Here is a 23635-nt window from a genome sequence, read left to right as displayed (position 1 = left end):
AAGTTGAAAGGCAAGCCACATAAATATGCCTCTATCTCTACCATCTACCTACCTTTGTAAACACTGAACTCATGGTTGTGATTCCTTGAGGGAGGGCAGTGGGATTAAGGAGGGGGAGGGAGGGAGGTAAATAATGAGGACTTTTGCTCCACTTGAATTATTTGATTTTTTTTTTTTTTTTTTTTTTTGGCTTCTGGCCTGACAGATTCAAATCTGGACCTTTGTGTTATCAGCAACACACTCTAACAAACTGAGCTAACCAGCCGGCCCCCATTATTTGACTTTTTACAAGAATGTGCAGGGTACTTCAAAAAGTTCATGGAAAGATTCCTATTATCTTTTAATTCTATTTTTCCACGAACTTTTTTGAAGTAACCTCGTATTCATGTATTACTTATATCATTAAAAATTAAATACATTCCCAAGCAAAACAAAGCTGGAGAGTATGATCCGCTACCAGAGTATGACCAGTTCATTCCCGAGTCCAGTCTTGGTTTCTCTGGGCTTTTCTCCCTTGTGGACATCAGGACTGCTCTGAAGCAGCCTGCTTGGTGCTTTGCCTGTCCCCAGCACCGCCCTGGCCTCCCTCGGCTGCAGGCTCTTGGTTTCTCCTTCATGTCCAGCCTCACCCCACCAGCTTCGCCCTAGGCTCTGGAAGCCAGCCCGGTATTTTAGGTCCTGAAACCAAATTTTGGGTCCTCAGTCCCACAGCCAGTGTCCCCTGGAGCACCCTCCCTATGTAGACACTGAGTCTCTCTGCCTGGATGTCCCCCAGTGCCTCTCCTAATGTCCCAATCTCTTGCTGGGATCTTACAGCCTGTGCACCCCATTCTGCCTGGTGTGCTGGACTTTCCTCATCCCTCACTGGCAAAGCCACAACTAGGGTGAGGTGCCTAATCCTGGCCCTGCTCCCAGAGTTGTCTCTCCCACTGGTCCCACTGGTACAACAGCCCCGTCTGGCGGCCCCCTCACAGTAACAGGTGAAAGGGGGTGTGGGTTCTGCCATCCAGCAGGCCTAGGCTAAGCTACAAAACCACCGTATGTGTCCTCCCCAGCTTGGAGGTAGCAGCCTGAATGAAATTTCCAAGGACATATATGGGCTTGGGGGTCCTAAACTGACAGGCGGCCTGGGTGTTGGTTGAAGCCTCTTATGAGGGATGTCCTGGGAGCAGAGCCAGTGAGCAGCCCAGGCAGGGGAGGGGTAGCCAGCACGAGGCCCCTCCCTGGGCATCACCTCCCCCCACCTGTCTGCTCAGACCACCCTGACCATCTGTTTCTTCTGGCTAAATCTGCAGCATGAGACACTCTGGGGAGGACTTCAGGAGTGGGGCTGCCAGCATTGTTGTGCGTGACTATAGGGGGCTGTGTCATGTTCCTCCCCAGAACACTCTAGAAGGAGGAGCGTTCCTTCCTCACAACTAGCTTTTTAGACTATTATCTGCAGTTGGGCTCAGAGGCAGGAGAATGAACTAAATGACCCCTGATGGTACCAGGACCCAACCAGGCACTGGTTACACAGTGTTGTGGTTGTAATAGCCTGCTGTCCCCTACGGTCCCCTGCCTTCTTCTCCTAGTCAGGAACACCCTGCTTATCAGAATGCGGGCCCATGGCAGCTGCCAGCTCCCAGGACATCCACAAACAGAGGGAGACACCTGCTCCTCAGTGGGCTGGGCGGGTCTACCCCGCTGACGTCTTGCTTTCACGTCGATGGAGACGGCCTCTCTCGGTAATGATGATGGATTTTCTTCTGCACCGTTGTCAAGGCAGGTGTGCCTGGAATTCAAACAGACCCCTCCTCCGACACTCGGCAGTGCCCATCTGTTCCTTGGCCTCTCTCAAATCCTCGGTTATCATGATGAACTTGTCCAGGGCTCTGAATATCTATTAATAAATACCATCCCTGAGATGACACCATCCAATTACCAGACACATGGTATTAACAACGTGGTGGCGGGAGTGGGAGGTGCACAGGCTTTCACATTGTCCTGCTCACTCAGGAGGTGAGGGTGCAGGGTCACAGCAGCCAGGGCCCTTCTGAGGCCACCAGGACCCTCATCAGATGTGGAAAAATCTCCAGAGACACAAAGAACCGAGATAGGGATGGTAACAAAGCCACCCTGAGAGCCAGCACGCTTCTCGGGTTAGTAGCAGCTGCCAGTAGCTTCTGCATAAGTACTGTCGGGTGGGCGTCTGGTCGGAGCTGATGTGTGGGTGTGGAAGAGACAGTCACACTGACGTGAGTTGAGAACTGAAGGTTATTTTGAACCCTTTCATTTTAATTTGAGCTTCCTCCTTTTTCTTTGGGGAAAAGAAGTTGTTTTTCCATGAGTAAGCAGGGAGGTGGAAAGAGAGAGATGGTGGAGCTGGCCTCAGCTCCTTCCTGGCCTGGTCGTTTCCCTGGAATCCTGCTTGGAGGCAGAGGCATGGCCAAGATGACCTCTGGCCTCCTTTCCTGGGGCTGGAGGAATCGGAGGGAAGTATAATGCCCATAAGGCTTGAGGGGAGACTCGTGGTCATGGCAACCACGCACTTTGGAGTTTCTCCATGTGAGTGGGTGGTCCGAGTTATTGAGAAGCAAAATCTGAGGTTCAGAGAGATGCTCAAAGCTGGGCACCAAAGTGTCCAGAGAAAAAGCAGCACGAACACTCATGGTTTTGGTGTGAGGGTGGCCCTCGATTTGGCTTTGCCAAATCTACTTAGAGACCCACCCCCAGTCACAGCTCACCTAACTGACACCCCACAGAGGGCGAGGGTGGGCAGCACCATCACGACACGGACAGTCGATCTAACAACAGGACCAATGGAAGCGGAGTGGGGCATCTTAGAGAGAGAACAGCTTTATGGGGTATTGCCCCAACTTCTGAGAATCAGATCCTTTTATATTCAAGTCACACATACCTTGGCAGGTTCTTGCTCCCCGCATTCCGACTCAGGATCCCATCCACCTCTTCCTCTCTCGCCAAACTGAGAGGAAGCAGGCACACGGTCCCCCAGACATGGATGCCTCCTTGCACACTAGGACCCCAGCTGGGCCTCTGTGGGGGGTCCAGGGAGCTGCCCCCTCACCCAAGCCTGGGTGCCCCGCAGAAATAACACCATCTCACTTGGCACTGAGCAAAGTGCTCTAATCCCACAGAAGGCAGGGAAGCCAGATTTTAATTCAGGCAATATTTAAGATGCCCAGGAGCAGAGACAAGCTAATGTTTGCATAAATGCCCTCCCACTGAACTTCCTCCTGTCCATCTGTCCCCTGGCTCTCGCACTTCTAGGGCTGCCTTGTGGGTAAACAAGGGAGTCCCCGAGAGGCAGAGCCCTCCCCACGGCCAGGCCCACTGCCTCCCGGCCCAGAGCCCAGCCCTGCCTCTGCCTGTCCCCTTTCCCTGCACTCCTCTCCCCCACCCCTTTTCCATTCCCTTTATCTCCTTCCTCTCCGCTCCCATTTCTGGCCCAGGCTGAGCCCTCTATAATGACTTAATCTTGTCGACAGGGTGACAAGCGGATGAATCGAACTCTGAGGCTTTTTTCTCCACTCCAGATTCATTTGAAGATTTCTCCCAGATGCGGCACTAAAACCCTAGATTCAATTTCCCTTTGACATAATAACCGAATTAGTCTTATATTGTCATACATAAATTACTAGCCAGCCAGGGTGCCACCAGAGGGAGAGAGAGCTGGAGAAAAAGCAAGGCCTGAGCATTCATAGGGGTGTGACTGTGACAAGTGGGGACCTGAATAACAATGGGAGACCTGAAGGGTAACAGCTAATCATATCTGACAAACAGGAGAGCTCCCAGGCTGCAGCAAAGGTAAAGAGTGTTTACTGTTCCCGCCGTGCCCCTGGCCATTAAGGTGTCACCGTGGGGAGCCTTGCACCTTACACTAGATACACAGATCTAAATATCTTCTCACTTAAGTAATGCTCTGTTTGCAAAGGCTGCTTGTGAAGAGGAAAATGTAATTTTGTGGAACTCTGCAGCAGCCTCTTGGCCTGGAGATAGAGCTGAGCTGAGCAGGGGACTTTCATGATGCCAGTTTGGGGTACAGATGCCCATCCTGGGCCCAAGGGGCTCAGCCTGGCTGGTTTTAAGCACAGAAGGCAGCACCCTAACCCTGCCCACCTTAGACCTGGGGCTGACTGCTGGCCAGGAGTGTGGCCAGATCAAAGCCAGCTGGACTGAGGCTCCCCCACCTGTCCACCGGCCACTCAGTCCAGGCCAGAGCCCTGGGTGCTCTCATTATGCCTCCTGTTCCATGTCCCCCAGCCCATCTGTTCTGGTCAATCCTTCCTCCTGAAAGCTCTGTCCTCTGGCCTCACCTCTGCATTCTGCTGCCCATACCACATCTTCCTGGGATTAAAACCACAGCCTCTGGATTGGTTTTCCCACTTTCAATCCTACCTGACAATCCTTACTCCAATCACCACTGTTGCCAAAATGCAAATTTGATGGCAGTGCTTCCCCCAGTTAAAACCTTTGTTAGCTCCCTAGAGAGGAAAGTCTGAACCTCTCAGTGTTTGCCGGTGAGACCTCCTCTGGATCCCTTGGCCCAGCCCCTCACACCCACATTTCCCAAGCAAGCCTCGGCACTTTCCCTGCGCTGCTCCTTCAGCCTGGAATGTCCCTGTGCTCCTTCACTTAAGCATTATCTCCATACCAAGCCCTTCCTGGCCTCTCTAGCCCTGGTTAAACCGGTCTCTGTCCTCACTGTCCTCCACTGTGCCCAACTTTCTTCTAGCATGACATCTACAACGTGTTACTGTCCCTAATGGTTTGCTTACCCATTGCTCTGCTAGATGTCAAGTTCTCTGAAGGCAAGGATTAGATCTTATTCATTGCCACCTTCCTCCAGCATAGGGTAGGAATTTGATAGATGTTTGGAAAACAAACATCCAAGAAGGTGCATGAAGCCAGCCCAGAGAGAACCATAGACCCTGCACACCCCTACCTAGAGGGGCTGGCGTGGCCCCTCACACCCATCCAGTTAAATTTAAGTTTTTGTTGCATGTCTGCCTGAGCCCAGCATGGGCTAGGAGCTGTGTGACTTAGGACATTCTGGTTCCCCAAGGGGCCAGCACAGGGCTTGGCCTGTGGTAGACATTCAGTAAATGTGAAAGAGATTATCTGCTGTGGATTCTGCTCTCAGGAGCCAACCACTTGGGGGGGATAATAAAGAACCAGCTATACTCAAATATCCCGCTAGACTGTGAGCTCCTAGAGGCAGGGGACTATATCCTATTCATTTCTGTGTCTCTGACCAAGACACACACACACACACATCCCCCAGCAGTGCCTCGCATAGCCCCGGTTCAGTAAAAGTTGCAAGAGCTGTGGAAATGCATGTGAATTTCATCTACAGTTTGTCTTCAGATGTGACCTGGGAGACAGGTTATGACCTATTGGTTTGCCTTTGACTTTTATTTTTATTATCAGCACCACCTTCTTGATTTGTTTCAATCCTGTACTGGATAACTTACCTTACTTTTATGTTTTTATTTAATCTGTAGTACTGCAGAATCCCAAAGACTTAGGTGGATTTAAAGCCCATTTATTAAATGACTGGGCTTGGTGGGGATGAAATCAGGAAACAGACTTTCTCCCCTCACTACTGCCATTCCACCTGCTCGCTGGGACACCCCCACCCTCTGCCTGTAGGAGGCTGATCCTCTAAACTTTCACTCTTCAGTAATAACAGTTCTTTTTTTTTTTAGTTACAAAGAAGTCCAACTTAACCTAAATCAAAACTTCAGTCTCTCACCCAATTGAAAGCTTCTGGCATTCCCCAGCCCCCGCCCACCCCAGGCGTGAGACCCTGCGGTGGACAGAAACACTTGCTGCGTACTCTTCCTCCTGGCCTTGGCCCTCTCCTTCCTCTGTGCTGCCTTTGGCTCCTCCAGGGTCAGGGCAGGAGGAAGAGGATCTATTTACTTGGTTCAAGCTGTTGGTGGTTCTCTTTGGCTACTGAATGACCTGGAAGATGTCCGAACTCAGGCTTTCTCCCTTTGAGAATCCCCTGGGGAACCTCCACCAGGCAGCTCCCTGGCAGGGCAGTGGGCTCCGCACTGAACTCTCACCACGCCCCGCACCTCCAGGTTTACCCACAGAGCCTCTCAGTCTCCTCTCCTAGCCAGTTCTCACAGCAGTGTCTCTCCAGACAGCTCAAGCCCTGCCAACCTCTAATGGCCCATCCGGTCTTCAGGAGGTATCTCGCACATCCAAACTCCCAAGAGCTTTTCTGAGCTCCATTCTAGTGGAACGAGACAGGACTCTGAGTTTCTACAGCTTTAGCATCTAGCAAAATGGGGGGTGAGGGTGGGTATCAGTCTTTCCATTTGTAATAACCACCCACTTTCAATAGTACTTTTCTTGAAGCTCCCTTCACTTGGCTTGGGGTAGGCAGGGGAAGGGAAACTCATAGTGCTCCTCCCAAAGACTCTTAGTTTCAGGCCTTCTCCTGCCTGGATGGGGATGGTTGATGGGATGAGGGCTGCACAGCCAGTTTTACTCTCTCTTGATAAGTCTTTGGCTGTGGCCCTGGCAAGAAACAGATGGCATGCTCACAGGGGTGATGGGAGAGAGCTACAGAGACCATACAAAGGTGTGGGTAGGGTTTGGGGAGCCACAAGTCATGGGGAAGCTCCTTGGGTCTAAAGTGCAAGGGGGGGGGTGATGTTTCTGAAACCTTGAGAGATCTAGGGCTGTTGGATGGGTGCTGCGGCCTTTAGCAGAGGGATTCAGGCACTCTCAAACCGTGACCAAACAGAGAGGGAGCCAGAGGAATAAATACCTTGGCCTCTCTCCTCCTGCCCCTGGATCCCCTGCAGGTGCCTCCCATTGGCTGAATTCAACCCAAAGCCCAAGGTCAAAGAAGGCCAGGTGATGCTGGCGATGGAGGACAGCCTGGCAGTACTAGGGTGGAGAGGAATGTGCTCAGGGGCTATATTGGAGCATACCCAGCACATGCCCGTCTCTACGATGTACAGGAACTTGTCACATTATCCTCATCTCAGAGCCTCCATGAATCACTAGTAAAAGTCCATTTGACAACTAAAAACTCATCGCACACTTGCTCCTCTCCTCTCCCCTGGAAGACATAGCATCTGTATCCTGAGGACAGACTGCAAAGCAGGGGTGGGAGGCCTGGAGCCAGATGGCAGCCTCTCACCTTCTGCAAAGAGTGGCTTCCCTCTGAACTTGGTCAATACCAAGGCAGCCCATGTCCAGACACAACCTGAAAACCTCTTAACCACAGTGCAAAGAAGAGTTGGAGTGAGTGTTTATCTGCCATTTTAGGTTCTCTCAGCCACAGCACCCCTGTTATTCACACACATGATTAAGAGCTGGCTCAGGCCTGCTGGCTGAGGAGCCCTCCAGGATGCCCCAGGTGGAGGCCACATTCCAATTTGACTTGGGGAGCACAGGGATGACATCCACAGCATCCCCTCCCTCATTTGCTTCTCCAAGGACTGCTTTAGGCTGTGTCCAGCCCAGGTGGCACCACCTTGTGGGCGGGGCTCTGGATCACTGCTGGCAGCCACACTCCTCAGGAGAACTGACTTCTCCTGAAGTGAGGACTGACTTTGAAAGACTCATTCATCAATGTCAGGGCTCCCACAGACAGGACAGGGCCCAGCCCTGCTCAGGCTGGGAGGGTTGTACTTGGTGACACATCAACTTCTTGTCACACCAACAGTTGTGAATCAGATATGTTACTGTCCATCTTTTCCTCTCCTAGAACCAGGCAGGGGTGGGGCTGGGGGCTTGTGGGGACACAAGATAAGAGAGAGAGGGGGAAGCACTGGGCAACTCAGTCACAGAGATGCACCTCCACAGGCAAGATGCTCATGGCTGACCCAGAGATTTCTGGGCCCTGGCCTTGCTTGGGATGGCTGGTGATGGTCATGCAAGCCAAGCCTGTACTGTGGGCTATGATATGGGACACTCAGGGCCACTGGGCACCTACCTAAGCTCAAGCTCTAGCTGGTGTAAGGTGCTGGTTGTGATGGTTAATTTTAGTTGTCAACTTGACTTGGTTAAGGGATATCCAGATAGCTAGTAAAGCTTTATTTCTTGATATGTCTGTGATGGTGTTTCTGGAAGAGATTGACATTTGAATCAGTGGACTAAGATCTATCCTCACCCAAAGTGGGCAGGCACTATCCAATCAGCTGAAGGCCCAGATGGAACAAAAAGACAGAAGAAAAGCAAATTCTCTCTCTCTCTCTCTCTCTCTCTTTCTCTCCCCCCCCCCCCCCCCCCCGCACCCACCCCTGAGCTGGGACATCCATCTTCTGCCCTTGGACATCAGAGCTCCAGATTTTCTGGCCTTTGGTTTCTGGGACTTGTACCAGTGGCCTCCTGGATTCTCAGTCATCGGACTTGGACCGAGCCATGCTATTGGCATCCCACTGTCTCCAGCTTGCAGATGGCCTATGCTAGGAGGCAATTCCTCTAATAAATTCCCTATCATATACTATATATGTATATATATATACATCCTATTGATTCTGTTTCTCTGGAGAACCCTGACTAGTACTAATACACTGGTTAAGAACACAGACTGGGGCTGGTTGGTTAGCTCAATTGGTTAGAGTGCAGTGTTGTAACACCAAAGTCAAGGGTTCGGATTCCTGCACTGGCCAGCCACACACACTCACACACACACACGTACACACACACACACAGCACAGATGGTGCCTCTATTCGAATCCTGGATTGGCCATCTCCTTGCCTTGTGACCTTGGGCAAAGTGAGGCTCAATTTCCTGACCTGTAAAATGGAACTGACAAATCTCACAGACTGTGCTGGGAATTAAATGAGTTCATGTCAACTGCCTCTCACCGTGCCTGGCACACTGTTTGCAATCAATGAATGACAGCATTATTATTACTGTTGGCAGGCTCTCTTTATTCTTGCTTAGCCAAATCCCACATGGTAGCAAGTCATGGTCATTTATTTATTCAAAAACTATTTGCTCAGCACCTCCCCTATGGCACTGGAGAAAAAGAGGCCTCAAGGATCTCAAAGTGCGGTGATAGAGCAGAGGAGCAGAGCTGACAGCTGTGATGTGGAGCGAATGCAGAGGGCTGAGGGAGCACAGATGCAAACTGCCTGCCTCAGACTAGCATGGTCAGGAAGGCCTTCCTGGAGGAGGTGGCTCTGGAGCAGAATCTTGAAGGATAGGTGAGGCTTAGCCAGGCAGTCACGGTGGGGAAGCCACTTGCTTCTACTTGCATCAACTTGCTTCTACTCCTGCTAGGAGCAGGAGGAGGGCCATGCTTGGGTCCAAGCTGCCAGGAACTAGTGGATGCTTCACAGAGGAGCCCCCAGGACTTCCAGACAGCCCATCTCTGCTAAGGCTCCAAACCTGCCCAGCCCCCCTTACCTCTGACAGTTGCCAGCCAAATCCACAATCCAACTGCAGGAGGAACGGAGAGTCCATTCCCTCTGAACTTCTAGCTGCTCTTCAGTGAAAGGCCAGCTGTGTGCTACAGCTGCTGCTGCAGAGAGCAGGGGCTGGGGGCTCACCAACCACACTCGCTGAAAACTGGATGTCCTGAACATCTTCAAAGTTCCAGACTGCTCCTATGAGCGACAAGGGCTGCAGGCCAAAAAGGAAGGCAGAGTACTTCAAATGAATGGGAGGGGTAGGCATAGAGATTTAGGATTAAATTTTTAATCTAAGCCCTGGGTCATCTCAGAAAATTCATTTAATCTTTGTGAGCCTTAGTCTCCTCCCCTGCCTTATGAGAATGACTGCATTACTGGTGAAAATTAATTGTGATTATGAATGTCTATGTTTCTCAAATAGGGAATGCTGACCCTGGGCCTACATAGTGATACAGTGAAAGGTACATATTTTCCTAAAAGCACAAATTTTATCAAAGATTTTAGAGAAAAGGATTATTTGGAACAGATAAATACACATTCTGGAGAAGCATATAACACTTTAATGAACTATAAAGGTAAAATATAATATTTATACCTTTGCTGTAAACTCTTTGGGCTATCGCCAGACCACTGGGTCCTGCTTCCTGCTTCCTTGTCACTGGTGGGTGTATCAGCTGGACCCCCTCGAGGCACAGTGCAGGGGGATGCTCTCTGTGACAAAAGGCACAGAGCAAGCATTAAGATATGCTGCCTGAGAATTAATCATTTCGGGCTTTGCTTCTTTGGGGCACACTTTACCCATGATCTAAACTTTCGATTGTAACCACATCTATCTAATCCATCTACCCATCTTTGATACAATCATAGAAAAGCCATGGGCATTGAAAGACACTATTCACCTAGACAGTGAATATCCTGGAAGTAACTCCGAGAAGCACACTGGAGGAAACCAGCGCAGGCCAGAGAGATGGGGCTGCTGCTGTATGGGAGACAGACACCCAGGGAAAAACAGTGCCGGGGTGATGTGGGATCAGAGGGCCTCAAGGAAGAATGGAAGCAGAGCAACAACTGAGAATGATACAGAGAGGGCTCAAGACCCAGGGGCAGCCACAGGCCAGGTAGGGAGAGGTAGCTGCAGGTTGGGAAATGACGGCCCATCAGTGAGTATGAAAACGACCTCTCTGCGTCCCTGACACTGATTTATCCCTGCCTCTTTATTGCAGACCTCATTTAACAGTCAGTCCTTTGTGGCCCGTTGATCATGTTCTGCCAGGTTTATGGAAGAGCCGTGCCAGCCAAGCCTTACTCTCCCTCCTAGAGCTTAGTATTGCTCAGTTTGGGGAACATGGCCATCTGTGCACTGGAAGCACATGAGCTTAGAGGCACCCCAGTTTTTGCAGTGGTGACCTGTGTGATTGAAGCTAGGTAAGTACCAACTGCGTGCAGTTTTAATGAATAATAGTGGTGAAGCATATAAAAGTATAGATTTCTAGCAGCAATACAAATATCAAAAGGAGGAAAAAAAGCTCACACCCCATACCCTTTTAATTAATTTTATTTCTACTGAAGTGCCTGGTTATAGGCCTGGTGCTTTTCATTGATCAGTTTTGATCAAGTGGCTGAGAATATTGTCTTTTAATGCCTGAAATTCCTAAAAAGAACTGTGGAATGTGCTTCGCTGATGAACACATCGTTTCTGCCTCCAGGTGTAAGAAGATACTTTCCTGGAACTCGCCATTGCCTCGGGGGGATATGTTTGGGTCCACAAATCCTGGGGATATTGTAGGAGTCACAGTGATAAGCTCTGGCATTTCTGAATGTCCCTGCCGTTGGACCCCAAGTGATGACCCTAAAAGCTAAACCTTCACATTGTTCCAAATCTGTGAATCACTTCTGAAGCTGTCACTTTATTTCCACCAAATAGCTCTGCAATTCTCTAAAATACAGGATTGTACTGAGCTGAGGGTGTTTCATCGATGGGAAATGAGCACAGTCTCCAGTTGTCATCTGCTCAATCCTCCTGTCCCGATGGAGTTTGAATGTCTACATGTCCTAGAACAAATCAGTAATGTTTCCCCCCTGTAGCTTTGAGTTCTCTGTGTTCAAATTTCTTCAGGAAAAAAAAAATAAGGTAATGAATCACAGGGTATCCAACACATGGGGCCTTTTGGTGGTGAGAAAGCATTTGAGCAAGTCTCTTCAACAAGTGTCCACCATCAGCAAAGGGACAGGAAGAAGATAACCTTGAGATGCGTCCCATTGCATCATGCATAAACCTGTCTCACAAAGTTTGCAACAGACCCTTCAGATGGCTAATGCTTTTTTGACTTGAATAAACTGTTGGAATCTCCTTCTTCCCTCTTTCCCTGCAGGTACATCATCGGAGAAAGAACACAGCTCTTCACATTTCAACAAAGCTTCTCACACTCTTTACTGGGAGGGGATAAGACCTTACTAGACTAAGCACACGAGATGGTTAAGTAAAACAAAACATTTAATTAAAAATGTCAAGTGGGCAGCTAAGGGTCAAGTAGGACAGATTTGGCCTAAAGGCTCTATGTTGTTGTATACACTTATAGAAAACAATGCATAAAAGGAACCCAGCTAGGAAATTGAAAATATGATGAGTATAATGTAGATTAGGAATTTCAAGGGGCCACAGCATAAATTTCTTTAAGCTCATTTGATTTCTTTCAGGGCCTCCATACAGGCGTTGGGTCCAGCACTTTTTGCATGCCTAGCCCAATCTCAACTATCATTAAGGGACTCCTGGGCACCAGGCACAGTGCTTAGAACTTCCCTTAAATGTGCACACAGCCCTCAGAGAGAGATTATGAACCCCGCTTTATTGATGAATAAATAGAGTCTTATAAAGATTGGAGGGTTCAGGCTTCAATACCAGTAGCCTTTCCTTTAAACCTCAGCTGCCTGCTACTACCTCCAGCTGGGACTGTATAGATACAGCTTTGGAGAGAAAGTTTCCTTGTAGCATAGCTCTGGAACTTCAGTGAGCCTACTTAAGAAATATTGCAAAAAGCAGATTTGGGGTTTCCACAGCCCAAGAGTCTGAATCAGCAGAACTGCAGGTGAGGGCTGGGCATCTGCCCCTTCTAGAAGCAGCTGAGGTGGCTGAGTTGCAGGTGGTCGAAGGGCCACACTTTCGACTCTTCAGGCAGGACATCTCCCAGCCATTCCTCTGCCTCCGGGCAGACACACCCCACTCCCCAACCCGTCTTCCAAGAGAAAGCCAGGTTTTGGAAGCTCCTCCCAGGATCTCCTGCTCTGGCGTTGGAAACCGGAGGCAATCCTCACAGCTTCCCAGGCCTCGTAAGAGAAAGGCGGACAGTAAAGAGCAAGCAGAGCTCCTCCGCTGCTTCCGCGTCCAGCACATGGCAGGAGTGACCTTTGCGAGCCTCACCTATAAAGTAGCTTATTCCCACCCTCTCTGCAGCTAATGGGAGCTGGAGCAGCTCCTCTCAGCAAGCAGGACTCTGGCCATAATCCTCCAAGAAGGAAAGTTTACAATTCTGTCTCTGGCATTTAAAATTAATATACTTATTAGGAGAGCAGGAGAGTACTTTCAGGGTAAATGTCTTCTTATTTTTTCCCTTGGGTGAAGTCCACTTAGCTCAAAGTCAAAGTCACCTGGCTCCATGGGGCCAGGAAGTGTTTGGGGCTTAACTGTACAAGGTGGGGATGTTGTGTACACGGCCGTGCTGTATTTTCTCACGGTGAGTTCCAGCTCCTTCCCATGGGGGCTGCCGGAGCATTTCATGGCCAGGAATCCAGGCTCTTCCACACTCTGCCAGCTCTCCTTGCCTGCATGCACTAGGCGCTCATTTACCCATTCATCTATCCATCCAATCATTCATACCTCATCCTTCCATTCCTCATTTAGCCAGCCAGCCATATTTCTCACGCTTTCATTCATCAGACATTTACTGAGCACCTTCAGTGTACCAGGCATTGGGGATACAAAGATGAATATTGCTCCTTACCATCAAGGAGCTCACAGCTCAGATATCTTGCTTCAAAGGAGAGGGAGACAGTATGCTAAATGGGTTGAGACTTTTACTTCTACTTATCAGTCAAAACCCAACTCAAGTATTTTCTCAAACTCCAAACTTCTCCCCATCCACCCCAGGAGATTAGATATTTCCTGTGAGTTCCTACCGTGTTTGTTCATGGCTCTATTCCAGTCCCTGTCATTGCTGTTAGTATCTGTCTCCTCCTCTAGCCCGGGAAGGCAGCAACCAGTCTTTCCTCAGTGAATTTCCTGTGCTGAGCCTGGTGCCTGCCGCATAGCTTTTCGTGGCTTTCCAACTTTTGTGAATCTAAGAATCACATGGGAAATTCGCTTAAAATACTGACTCCCCAGCTCCACTCCGATGTAGTCTGATTCAGTAGGTCTGGGATTGGAGCTCAGGAATTTTTATTTATTTATTTATTTTGAGGTTGGCTGGTAAGGGGATCTGAATCCTTGATCTTAGTGTTATCAACACTGCACTCTAAGGAATCTGCATTGTTTAATGAGTTTCTTGGGTGAGCACATGCAGGTAATCTAAGGACCACTCAAGAAAAGTTTTTTGAATGAGTGAATGAAAACCAAGGAATTAAAGGTCAACAAAAACTCTGTGATTTTAATAAGGTCTGTGGATTGTATCAATGTTAACTTCCTTGTTTTGACATTGTATGTAGTTATGTAAAATGTTACCATTGGGAAACTGGGTGAAGGGTACATGGGACCTCTCTGTACTGTTTTTGTAACTTCTCCTGAATCTATGTTTCAATGTAAAAAAAAGTTCTTTAAAAATTTGTGTTGTTCCAAGCCTCAAGGATGTAGAGTGGTAATTTGCTTTAGACCACTGATCAAGAGACCTTTACCTCTACCCTCCAGAGACATCATCAATCCACAGACGTTTGCTGCTTCTATTGTGTACAATTAATTATATACTTAATTATTTCATAATTAATTCTCTACTACACCTTTCATTCTTTGCTTAATTTCTCAATTTTTTACTTTTCATAATAAATATTTACTTTTGAAGTAAGGTATGTTTAAACTATTTGGGGTAGTTGAGGACAACTTTCAAGATGATGGAGAGGCTCTGTTACAAAGCCAGAATCCAGAACCATTGCTGTCTTCATGTGTGCACGGACACATGAAGACAGCATGTGCATGGAATGTCCTCATTCCAATTAAAATTAGAATTTCTGAGTCATTGCTGTTCTTTAAAGCTCCCAGGTGATTGCAGCCAGGGGTGCAGACCATGGTGGCAGCTGGCCTAGGTGTTCACAGGCACACCTGCAGGCCTGCCCAGGTGGAAGGAAACTCTGAAGCTCTTTCTGAACCGCTGGCTCTAAATTCAGTTCAGCAAGATCCACAGGCCTATCCAAGGTAGGACCGGCTCTGTGACCTCTTGTCTGCTTTTTCTCAATCCTCAAAGCCAAGATCTGGAGGCAGGAAGGACTCCCACGTGCCTTGCAATAGAGGCCTTTGTCTTGTCTATAGCACTATCTACATGGGCAGGTACCTTCTTATCTGTGTGGCTAAAAAATTCCTTTCCAAGCAGATTGACATTTCACTTGGTTTGGATGATCCTCAGTGTCCCCTGGAAGTTCACTGGGACTGACTGGCTCATCTACACAAAGGCCCACCATTTCTGTTTAGGTCAGAGCCTCCTTTCAGGAGAGGGTCTGCCAGGCCCAGGCTGGTCTTCTGCCAGGATGAAGGGGTAACACTGAGGACCTTTATAATAAAAGAAAAGGGGCTGGTGCCCAGGTCTGGGGGAAAGCACCAGGCGAGGCCTAATGGGATCCCATATGGTTGCAAAAGGGATGGAGCACCCCTTTTGGGAGCATCTGTTACCCACCAATGACATGGTCCTTGTGTTCCCTGGGAGGGCAATTTTTCCAGGTGAGGTGCTGTTCCAGGGGTTCTGGAGCAGGTCTATGGTGCTCAGAGCTTGCAGACAGCCCATGTTCCTTCTTCAGTCCTTGAGGGCTCTCTACTCTTGCTCCACCCCAGGTGGGTAGGGGCAGGGCTGGGAGGGACCAGCGCCAATGCTCTACAAACAGCCAGCTAGGGCGAGAGTAATGTACCTGTGTCCAGAGGATGTCATTCACTCTGCCTGGATAGTGCAACCCCCTCAGGAAGCCCTATCAGAGATGGCCTAGTTATCAAACCAGGCTGGGCTTGCTGCCAGCTGAGCAAGGGCTCTTACAAGCTCTGGTCTCCCTAGACTCACCTGGAGACAGCTAAACATCCTGGTTCCAAGGACACCTTGACCATACCTACCCAGGCCTGCCCTCTCACCCCAGATTTCTCTTCCTTCCACTCCCCTCTGGCATGGCCTGGAGTTGTAGACCAAGCTGGGAAATAAAGGCCTCACACTGATTCTGATGCACTGAACTTAATGACTGCTTTGAACAGAAAAGTGAGCTTTCCAATGGGTAAGTTTTGGGTGACCCAAACAGCAAAGCAAAGGCAGTTTTTAATCTTGAGTCAGCCACTGTAATAGTCAAGTTTATATAATCTATTTTAGACACTGCAGTTTACACATTAAATCCTCTCAACTCTCCATTTTACAGATGAGGAATTTGAGGTCCCAGCACATACAAACATTGACTCAAGAGCCCACGTGTTTCATTGCTATGTTCTTCTGTGTCACCTCCAGAATCCTTTGCACTAAGACCTAGAGGAGGCCTTTCTCATCACCCCTGGAAGGCACCAGAGCCCCTTTCCCTGGGGGGTGGAGTTACATCTTCTGCAGTCGCCTGGACTGACACTCTCCAATTAGGAACAGGATGTCTGAGGGAGGGGGGTAGATCTGGGAAAGGGGAGCCTTGGCAATGGCCTTCTTGACCTGTTGGATGAAAATGGCCGAGTGTACAGAGCCCCAGTTTGGGGCAGGGATGTGAGGTTTGTAGGCCCAGGCTGGCCCCGTCTCTAAGGTCTTCCCCAGCCTGCCGGGTCATCTGAGGAAGGGCCTGACATCAAAGATGAGGCAGCCCAGTTTCTGTTCAAATCTGACATGGGGGGCTGGGAAGAGGGGGAGGAGATGGTGGATCCACTTCTCCAGGTGAAGCTTTCCAAGATGAAGCAGAGCAGAGAGTTCCCCACTCTGGTCACAGAAAAAGGGAAAAGCTCATGAAAATACTTATTGAATTTGGGGAAAGCATCTTATAGCATCCCTGTGTTAACCAGTTTTCTACATTTTCTTATCGCATCTTCACTTACTAGTTGTGTGACTTTGGGAAAAATTTCTGTTCCTCTTTTTCTCCATCCGTAAAATGGGACTAGTAACAGTATCCAGCACATAAGGTCATAGGGAGGCTTTACTAGTCTAATGTAAGTAAAATACTTAGAACAGTGCCTGGCACTTAGCCAGTACTCTATCACTGTTAGCTAGTAGTAGTAGGTCTCTTTTGAGACCGGAACGATTAATAAGTTCTTTTTCAAAAAGGGACACTGTGGTTAGGTAGAAGAACTTCATGACTGCTGTACAGTAAGACACATCAGACTATTGTACAAAGAAAAGCAGTAGCATCTCCATTTGGTTGTGGCGAAAAAGAAGAATAAACATCGATATGTACCTAGTGTGTGCTGGACACTTTTGTGCCCTTTTATCTCATTTAGTCTGTACATCAGCTCTGCGGGGTATTTTCCTTTTACGGAGATGGAAGCCAAGGCTGGGAGATGTTACATGCTTGCCCCAATTTCAAGTGTCGTCCAGGCCTCCCTGCCATCGCCTGCACCCAGCAACAGAAGGTGGGTGGACAATATGACTGTCTGAAAGCCCTCACAGCCCAAAGAGTCTCATTTGGGCTTGCTCAAGCCATCAGCACAAAAGTGGAGATATGAAAATAACCGCGCTCCGTACATTCTCCCGACATTCACAAAAGCAAGGGGACTGGCCAGCCCTAGGCATTGACTGACAGCGCTGAGCAGAGCGACTCAGTGGATGGAGGAAGGAATGGCATTTCATCTGCAGGGCCCATGGACAGGGTGAGCGCTGAGGCTCCCAAGAGAGCAGGCCGTCCTTGGAGGCTTTTGACTCACACTTCGTAAATTGGTTTCATGCTTGGGCTATCATTGGGGGCCTGGCTAGATAATAGGATTTTCCAACACAGTTCTTCCCTCTCCTCTGCAGCCAAGCAAAGCTGCATGCAGAGCGCCTGGAGGGGATGGGATGTGCTTGGCAGGGCACGCCCGGTCAGGCTCTGAAGCTCTGGCTGGACTGATGTGGCTCTAAGAGGCCATGGTTCAGAGCAGTCTCAGAGAGTGGCTTCTATGCTCCATGAGCAAGGGCGGCAGTGTCCTAGGCAGCCACTGCTAGGCAGGCACTCTCAGCTAAGCCTTTCCATGGTGGGGGCGGGGGTCTTAAGGAAGTGCCCGTGGGGCCAAGCCACTGTTCACAGTTGACTACGGGTACCGCCAGCCTTGACTGTCCACGATGAGTCCCTCCCACACACAGTCTGACTCCAGTGGAGCAGCACATCAGAGCCAGAAACACAAACAGCCCAAATGCAACCATGCCCTAGAAGCAGGGCCTCGTGAAGGTGAGTTCTCAGGGTCATGTTCTCTGGAGACATGGGGGGAGGAAATGAAACAAGGATGTGGTCTGGGCTGGAGACCAGCTTCAGCCTGGCTCCACCAGGAGCTCAGGAGCACAGTGATACCACAAACTTGGAACCACCTAGATGCAAGGGGGCTGGAATCTTGTACCCCTCTGTCAGTCAGTCCTCCGCTGTTGGCTTAAAGCGAGAGATGGGGAGGGGTGTGGCTAGCCTCTGGAGTCAGGTGACTCCTATTTGGCTGAGACAATTCTCCAGAGACAGGGGCAGCCGTGAGCTTGAGCAGCCAATACTCACAGCACCCGTGGGAATACAGCCAGGGCACAGCTCAGCCAGAACCCTATCAACAGCCAGCCTGGTGATGCTGACTTCTAGAAAAGCCAAAGGGCCAAGGAACCAGTCAACGCTACAATGGGCAGTGTCTGTGACAGCCTCAGCCATCTCCCCTAGCGTCCTTGCACTGATGTGACATAGACGGTGGATCTGCCCTCTCCTCTCCATGTAGCGGGCACACGGGGCTGCAGGATCCCTCCAGGGCCACATCTGGGGGCCTCTGCCCAGGTTCCCTGAAGCCAGGGCCAGCCTATCTGCATGCAGGCATATGGGACACCATCAGAGCTGTTCTGTGACACCCAAAGCCTCCTCCCCCAGAGCCTTTAATACAAGTTTGTTGCTGAAACACAAATATCCGCATCTGATGCGGAAGAGAGATTAAATTAGGGACAATTTTAATTCTTTCTGGCAGAGGGAAGCGGGTGAAAGCTGTCAGTTCCCCAATGATATATTGTTAAGGAAATCCAGGTTTAAAGGTATTTCATAAGTTTGCCTTTGTCTGCTAATAAAGAGAGTCAGCTAACGGAATCTGATCACCAGGCGAGACTGTAATGAGATAATGCGATGTACTCCGCAGAGACCCAGCTCCTTGAAATTCCTTCGAGAGAGTTTCTGAAGTACCACATTGTGACAAAGACGGGAGAGTAAGAGGGAAAGAGAGAAGGGAAAATGGGCATAATTAGCCAAGTAGATTAGGTGATTCAACAAAGATCATCCCGTCTCAGCAGGCTGAAGAGCTGTGGTATTTATCAACCTATCTCATGAATGCTTCATAGTTTCCAGGCGTGTACGTTTTCTCAGTGAGAGAAACAAGCTCAGAGCCATCCTTCTGGGCTATCCAGAGACTGGAAGCCTTATCACAAGCAAGAATGCAGACTTGCCTGGGGTTCTTACCGGGTAGATGGGAGGGAGTTTCAGCAGTGTCTCTCCCGAGCCTTCAGGTCTTGGGGGAAGGTGCCATGTTCTAAGGGACGTTAGGCCTAGGACTGCAGTTGTTCAGGTGGGTGTGTGGTCTGGTTATCAGCTCTGTTCAGGTCGGGTGGGCTTTGACGGTGCTTTGTGTTTGACCCTGCCCTAAGGGTTGTCTCAGGGATGAATTGCACCCCATGTTTTTGTTATGGTCTGGGGTGGGCTGATTCTGTATGTGGACCTGTATGAGAAACAGGTGCAAAGGGTCAAGCTATTTGGCAAGCCAGAAGAGAGGACCCATCCACATTCCAAAAAAACAAAAAATGTGATTCAGGGCTTGCGGCAATAAAATAAACTTCAAAAGTCCTATTTACTATTTAAGCAAGCTAAGCCTCTACACCCACTCTGCCCTTATCCCCATCCTTATAGGCGGAGGAAAACTTTTTAAAACTTCTTTTGTTCTAAAGAGCTTTGATGAAGGCTATGAAAATTCTTTCCAGAAAAAGTGCAGACAAACAGGTACAACCAAGTTGTCATGAGATTTCAGGGGTTTGCGGATCCCAACCATGATTCCCAGATTTCCAAACTCTACAGAGGAGGGGATGTTGAGAGGATGACCCTTTTTGCTAGAGTGACCCTCAGTGTACCCCATGGAGACTGACGTTGCCTAGGCAGGAGGCCACACAGAAGCCGTCCAGCCCCTTGAGACAGCTGGGCTCTGGTTTTATTTCCTGTGATGCCCAGATTGTGTTCTCAGGCTGCTGGGTGTCTTGGGTGAGAGAGAAGCCAATGGGGGGCAGGGCAGGCCTCGGTGACCACTGAGAGAGGTGGCAAGGTGCAAAGGCCAGGAGCTGTGACTCTCAGATCCAGGTGGGAGCCCACACAATTGCCTCTTGTCTTGTGGGATCTTTGCTGCCCTCACTTTTTCACTAAATGGCCTGGCAGACAATCCTTGGGAGGAAAAGGGTTCTTGTGCTTGCTTTGGAAGGCAGCACAGAAGGGGAGCTCTGGAGACAGCGTCCCCAGCTACAGCAAGGATAGTGGGAAGAGAACCCCAAGGAACGAGGTGGTGGCAACCCCACTGGAGAGCAAGGGAGGGGGCTGAGGCTCTGGAGCCTGGAAAGATGGGAAGGAGGGGGTCGCAGGCTGTGACCAGACATGAGAAGGAATGGCGGGTTGTTATCCATTGGCATTGGCGACAGCACACTTTCCACCAGCTCACTTCCCGCCAGAGGACTGCAGGGGCTCTGACTGACTGTAGTCATACGTTTAGATGCCAGCCATTGGCTTTGCTGTCCAGGTGGGGCTCCTTTCTCTCAGTGATCACTGATGTATCATGTCCCCATAATTGTGTATTGTATTTTGGCGGTGGTGCATCCAGAGGAGATTGGAAATCCAGATCGAACCCTCCCTCCCTGGCAGAACATCCATCACACACTAAGGTGAAGAGAGGGAAGAGGGTGGGGAGTCAGGGTGCTCAGATGCAACCAGAAAAAAGTGGGGAGGTGCACAGGGAAGAATTTTCTCCAGACCTCAGAATTCTTTATGGCCTAAGGCCCCGCTGGTGGTACTCACGCTGCCCCTATGTCCAGGCCCTGCAGAAGGAGAACAGGAGCAAGGTCAGTGGGGCCCTGGAATCCCAGGAGCTAGACTCATCACCCAGTCATCCAGCTACACGCACTCTTTGAGCACCTCCTGCTTGCCAGACCCAGTTCTAGGTGCTGGGGATAGAGCAGTGAACAAAATAGACCACACTGTGGAGCAGACATGCTAGTGGGGGTGCAGGTGTGGATTCTTGGTCAACACACTCAGGGACCATGTACCGCACCATCCCCAGGTAAGCTCCCTGGCCACATCCTCTTGCAGTGCTACAGGGCAGACCCCTCCTCAAAATAGTCCTGGGGAACAGCTACAGGGCCCCCAGATCCCACCCTCCCACTCCCATCTCCTTAAGCTAAGAAGGCAGACATCAGGGTCTATCTTCTTCTCTTCCCCCTCACTGGGTTCTGGGCCTGGCTCTGGCAGGGCTCTGAGTGATCTGTGGCAATCACTTCCTTTCTCTGCTCCTCAGTATGCTCAACTATAAAATGAGGCTAATGACACCAGCTCCAAGCATCATTACATCATGGATTTTGTTAGGATCAAGGAACCCACAGAAGGTCCAGATGAAGAAAACTCAGGGATCATTGAGCCCAATAGCCTCATTTCATAGAAGAAGAAACTGAGGTCCAGAGTGGTACCTACTGAGAGACAGTGTCTGAGAAATCTCCTGGTTGATGAGAAACTCTTTGTAAATATGAGCAATTGTCATGTTACTGTTGTTATTTTATTTGGAGACCCACTGGCTGGTCTCCCATGGCCCAAGCAGGGAAAGGAGGCAGGAGTCAAGAGTCCTCTCTGTGGATCCCCAAGTCCTTCATTTGTCCTCAAAGACCTCACTGGCCTCAGGCCTCGTGTGACTCCCCCTCCTGTGACTGCCCAGCCCCACTAAGAGGATGGAAGCTGTTTATTGCTTTCTTGCATGGTGGGGAAGGCTGGAGTTATAGGCTAATTAAACCACAGACAGATTCCTCAGCAGTTGGCTGGGACCATAAGTGCTGTTACAACAGTAAAAGGCCAGAGATGACAGATGGAGTTTTTTCAAGATTATGTCACCATCGCCCCCGAACACGGCTTCCACTCCACCCCTCAGCTTCAGGGCCATGCTCCATGGGGTGATTGCTCTGCATCGGGGAAGCCTATAGACAACTAGGGAAAAAAGCAAAACAAAAGACAGAAGGAGTGGAACTGGCTCAACCCAAATGCAATGGCCAGAAATAGCAACCTGGTCCATGCTGCGGTGTCCTTGGAAGAATATAAACCTGACCAAGATGCTTCTCAAAGGGAGAGTAGGGAAGTTCTTCCCAAAGTCTTACTGAAATCCCTTCTGTTGTCAAGACACCAAAAGGATGGGGACAAAGAAAAAGATGATATGCCAAGGGACACAGGCAAAGAGCTGGGGAAGGGATCCTTCAGGATGATCGAAGACCTCTCTGGGACTGGTTCTTGACCTTCACGTTGGGTGCTCCTCGGCAAGCACCCCCATCCAGATTCCTCTCTGTTGCACCGCCTTCCTCCCACGTCTTCCAGGAAGTTGACCTAGATGAACTTAAACCAAAATCTTGACTTCGTGTTCCATGCTACCCACAGCCAATGAGCTGGAGGGAGGAATGGAGAAAAAGGCAAAGGAAAAGATCTTGTTGTTTTAAATAACCTGCAGGGAATGTCTTCATCTGGTTACGAAGTCAGCCAGGGTGGCTTCGAGTCCCCTCTGCCAGGGCCGGTGGTGTTGGCTTGGACAGTTGCTTAATCTTCTCTGGGCTTCTGGTTCTTCTGCTGTAGTCAATACAGCTAAATATTCCTGCCTTGTGGGGGCATTGTGAAGCTCCAGAGAGATCATACGTTTGCAACACCAGAAGTGCTGGGCAGAAGTGAAATGTGGTTTGTCAGCCACTCCCCAAAGAACATGAGCTCCAAGAGGAGTTAGAACCTTCTTTACTCTGAAGAAGAAATCCCTGCCTTCCTTGATAATGAATTCTCCATAGGCTGTAGAATCAGAAAAGTCACCCTAAAATCTAACCTCACTCCCAGCTACCACTGCAAGCCTGCTGAAGGGATGGATCCAAAACAGCGATTGTGAGAGATAGGGGCTGGGGTTCAGGAGAGGCTACCTCCTACCTCCCTCCAGCTGGGAAGATGCTATAAATTTGGACAGCCTATTTATCTCTTTCCTGGCTGCCCATGCTCCTCAAACCTACAAGGTCACTTGGCCCAGCTGGAGTTCCAGCTTGAGAGTTGACATGATGCGATCTGACAGCCCGGTCTCCTGCTGCCAGCCCAGGGCATGGACAGAGGCTGCCAGGCTGCTGGCAGGGTGGGGCACAGCAGGGCAGGGCAGGAGTGGCAGCTGTGTCTCAGCCTGGTTGTGGCCCGGGAGGCCAATGGGAACTGAGGTGCTAAAAGACAGAAGAGCTGAGGAGCAGGTTTATAGGAAGTCTCCTCTGCTCTCCCCCACCCCACCTGCCACCTTGTACCCTTGCCACATACCTCATGCTCTGACACCAGCTGCAGAGTCCAGGAGCCACCACCCCTGGTGTTGTCTGATTGGGCCATCCCAGGGGGTGGGGTCTCTACCCTGAGTAGTGGCCGTCTCTCTCTTCTGCAGATGCTCATGTTGCACTACAGAGGCTGGGGCACCCACAGAGGGCTCGTCTCCCTTGTAATGTCTTTGGACAGCCTCTTTCAATTCTCCTAGGAGGGAAGAAGAGGAACTAACAATTGGAGAGCCCCTGCTTTGTGTCCAGGACTGTGCCAAGCACTTTACCTCACTGAATCTTTAAAGCCACAGTGGCAGTCAGGGACCAGGGGGACAATGACACACTCAGACCCC

At 49.8% G+C, this 23635-nt stretch overlaps 1 pseudogene; it reads right to left on the bottom strand.

The window, feature by feature from the left end:
• LOC134375867 (peroxiredoxin-2-like) overlaps positions 1-23297 on the bottom strand; it is a 200611-nt pseudogene extending 177314 nt beyond the window's left edge.
• Positions 23298-23635: the final 338 nt, after the last annotated feature.

Source organism: Cynocephalus volans, chromosome 4, assembly GCF_027409185.1.
Source record: "Cynocephalus volans isolate mCynVol1 chromosome 4, mCynVol1.pri, whole genome shotgun sequence".
Lineage (NCBI taxonomy): Eukaryota > Metazoa > Chordata > Mammalia > Dermoptera > Cynocephalidae > Cynocephalus > Cynocephalus volans.
Note: the sequence above shows the minus strand (reverse complement) of the source record. Positions and strands in the feature narration are given on the sequence as shown.